The 3403-nt window shown below is 37.7% G+C and overlaps 1 pseudogene; it reads left to right on the top strand.

The window, feature by feature from the left end:
• The first annotated feature begins 1142 nt into the window (after window positions 1-1142).
• On the top strand, window positions 1143-1803 carry LOC113937800 (annotated as a pseudogene).
• The last annotated feature ends 1600 nt before the right edge of the window (window positions 1804-3403 follow it).

The raw sequence follows: 3403 nt of genomic DNA, 5'->3' as shown, positions 1-3403 counted from the left end.
AGAATGTTCTATCTCTGATACAGAGAAATTCTGTCAAAAAACAAATCCCCTCAAAACTACAAAACTAAAGGCAAAACCCAGGACATCTATTTCAGGCCAAGATGTAGTAACAGGGACTGGATTCATTCTCTTTGTTTAAACAACTAGAAAACCAGAAAAAATATATGATTTTCTGGCACTGGACAGCCAGCATCACTGTAGTCCCTGAAGAAGGGAAATAAACAAGGGGGCCACAATTTCTTGGCTTTCTGCCTGGAGGCAGTTTCCAGGCCAAAGAGCAAACAAGCCAGGAGAACCCAACCAGACCAAGGGGGTAGGGCAGCAGCGGGGGCAGGAGTATCAGAGAGGACGGGGCTGCCCAAAGAGCAAGCTCCAAGATCTGCAGACTCCTCTGGTGAAAAAGTGATCTGTATATCCAGGAGAAATAACTACCCAAGAAAAGACCCACCATGAAGAAACAGGCAATTTCCAAAGCCCACCTAAACTGGAAATAGTTGATGCTCCTGCCAGCCATGTGGGAAGACCTCATTGCACTTGGAATGTCAGGTAGACTCCTCCTAAAGCTTCCTTCCACATGATCTGGAAGACCTAGGCAGGTATATGCCTGCTATGCTGGGATCTTCCTAGCAGGAGGCCATCTTTAGAACCATGCCAGTCTGGACCCAGCCTGCTCAACGAAGGATGTGAAATGAACCCAAAAGTCTGTCCCATGGGCTATGAGGTGGTCTGACTCGAGTTCAGCCCAGCCAGGGTACCCCAAACCAAATAGAAACTGATCAAGTTATCAGATCTTCTCCCTTTGCATTAGATCAAATGAGTTTTGTAAATTAATCTGACTCAGTCTGAGCTTTCTGGTTCATGTACAAAATGTGAAGCAATGGCTATTAATGTGCTCGATCCAAAGGAATACTGTAAAGAGTTAAATTATGCCAGTTTTACATCCTGTCACCAGATATTTAAAATAGAAAATCAGTTTAATTCCAGTGATGATTCAGTTTCTCATCCAAATTCATAGAATAAAGTAAATGTTTTTGGAATTCCATTCTGTTGAGGATGAGAGCACCTGACATTACTGTGAATGCTATTGTGAATTCAGTTAAAAAAACTGAACATATGAGCTTTTTGCCACATCTCCTGCGAGAATGAAGACCATTCTCAGCAATCAGACTGTCAACATTCCAGAAAATGTCGACATCACTCTGAAGGGATGCAGTTATTGTAAAGGGACCCAGAGGAACCCTGCGAAGGGACTTCAATCACATCAATGTAGAACTCAGTCTTCTTGGAAAGAAAACGACGAGGCTCTGAGTTGACAAATGGTGGGGAAATAGAAAAGAGCTGGCTACTGTTCGCACTATCTGTAGTCACGTACAGAACATGATCAAGGGCGTTACACTGGGCTTCCATTACAAGATGAGGTCTGTGTATGCTCACTTCCCCGTCAACGTCGTTATTCAGGAGAATGGTTCTCTTGTTGAAATCCGAAATTTCTTGGGTGAGAAATACATCCGCAGGGTTCGGATGAGGCCAGGTGTTGCTTGTTCTGTATCTCAAGCCCAAAAAGATGAGTTAATTCTCGAAGGAAATGACATTGAACTTGTATCGAACTCAGCTGCTTTGATTCAGCAAGCCACAACTGTTAAAAACAAGGATATCAGAAAATTTTTGGATGGTATCTATGTTTCTGAAAAAGGAACAGTTCAGCAGGCTGATGAATAAGATCTGAGTGGTCCATCTACAGAAACAGCAAGATGCCGGATGATTTTTCAGACTTGTGATATTTTAAATATGCAATAAAAGCTATACTGATAAAAAAAACTGAACATATGACAAAATAGTAGGTTTTGTGAGGATCGCATGAGTCCACGTTGAAGTGGAGCACTGTGTTGTGGTTCAGTAATATTCTTACCAAACTGAGGACTTACGGAGCAGAAAGGTATTCAGAATGGTTGTGCTGTGCATGTGATAGTCCACCAACCAGCTGTCATTGTCAAATTGATATCTTTATATATCAAAGAGCATGTGAACTACAATGCTTTGGTGACAATGTTGTTAAACAAAAACAAACTCTACTTGCTGATAGGTCCTTTTCTCTCTGCTTCCTCTCATCCACCATTGCAAAAATGTTTGCACTTTGAAGAACCCCTTTGTACATCAAACTAAGGGTTCTACAATGGATTAAATATTTCTTATATTTTTCTAAATTTTTGTTTTAGTTTGTTCAAAATCTGTTGTAAGCTTTGATCAGATTATTCAACCCAAAGAGCCAAATAAAACCTACTTTTGAAGTCTGGGCAACTTGCAATTATTGGGGAAAAGCTTGAAAACAGGACTCATTGACATTTATCCTTACAAAAACAAAAGAAACGCCCAACATTTTAAATGATGAGAGGCCAACGGGAGAGGAGGATTTCATTCTGAAATTCTATAATTTTGCTTGAAACCATCTCAACTTGTAGGAGGAATTTGTTGATGAAGCACCTATTTTTAATTGTATGAATTTATATGTTGTACCACAAGAAGATAAAATTCAGAAGCATCATGATTTTGTAGCATATAAACTTAACAAAACATTCAAAGATCATCAAAAGAAACAACTTCTCTGATGAGTTTATAAAAATATTTGTCAATGGAATGTGCCTTAAATGGAAACAACAAAGACAATAACCACAAAAGTATTTGCTTGAAATATTTACAATTTCAATATTTTTTAAATAGTATTGAGAATTTCCATATTTAGCAAAATTTGCTCTGCACTTACCAGGTCCCTAAACACCTCTGAGAGAGTATTTTCTCAATTAAAAATCTGTAAAATTAAAGTAAATAGAGAAGGAGTCAAATGAAGGTGTCAAAAATCTCAAATTTATTATCCACAAATGTTACTTTGAAGATGATTGCTGAAAATTTTATGAAAAATTAGTAAGAGACTATATTAAAACATACATCTTTTAAAAAAATATCAAGGACACGGTATTAAATAAAGATAATTTTAGGATGCAATTAACACATATGAACATATACCAAGAATAGTCATTTTGCTTTAAGTTCAGATAACATCAAAAATCTCCATTTATTTTGTTTTAATGCACATAGATATTTTGTGTTTTATATAAAAACTTGTTTTAAGAAGTTTTTCTAATATAACTATCTTCAGATGCACCAATGTGATCAAATTAATTTGGAGTTAATAAATCTCTCTCCCTCCACCCCGGCTCTGTCTCTTTTTAGGTATGTCTGTGTATGTATGTCTGTGTGACTTTCTCTACCCTATCCTCCTTCCCTCTTTCTCTCCCTCCCTTTATGCACATATGCATATACTAAATTATCTTTAATACTCTTTTTGCTATTAAAAATATCCTGGTTCAGGGGCACCTGGGTGGCTCAGTCAGTTAAACATCTGCCT

This window comes from Zalophus californianus, chromosome 8, assembly GCF_009762305.2.
Source record: "Zalophus californianus isolate mZalCal1 chromosome 8, mZalCal1.pri.v2, whole genome shotgun sequence".
NCBI classification, from domain to species: Eukaryota; Metazoa; Chordata; class Mammalia; order Carnivora; family Otariidae; genus Zalophus; species Zalophus californianus.
The sequence above is the reverse complement of the archived record's forward strand: the minus strand, read 5'-3'. Positions and strand labels throughout refer to the sequence as shown.